Source organism: Myotis brandtii, unplaced genomic scaffold, assembly GCF_000412655.1.
Source record: "Myotis brandtii unplaced genomic scaffold, ASM41265v1 scaffold994, whole genome shotgun sequence".
NCBI lineage: Eukaryota > Metazoa > Chordata > Mammalia > Chiroptera > Vespertilionidae > Myotis > Myotis brandtii.
The window spans coordinates 378,505-378,763 of record NW_005372142.1 but is presented as its reverse complement, the minus strand read 5'-3'; positions in this window follow the sequence as shown (position 1 = coordinate 378,763).

Sequence of the window (259 nt, the reverse complement as noted above, 5' to 3'; positions counted from 1 at the left end):
TGTTGGGAAAATTGGACAGATACATGCAAAAAGATGAAACTAGACCACCAACTCACACCATACACAAATATAAACTCAAAATGGATAAAGGACTTAAATGTAAGATGGGAAACCATAAAAATACTAGAGAAATCCGCAGGCAGCGAAATCACAAACATATGCCAAAGGAATTACTTCTCTGATAATGCTCCTAGGGCAATGAAAACTAAAGAGAAAATAAAAAAATGGGACTACATCAAAATAAAAAGCTTTTGCACAG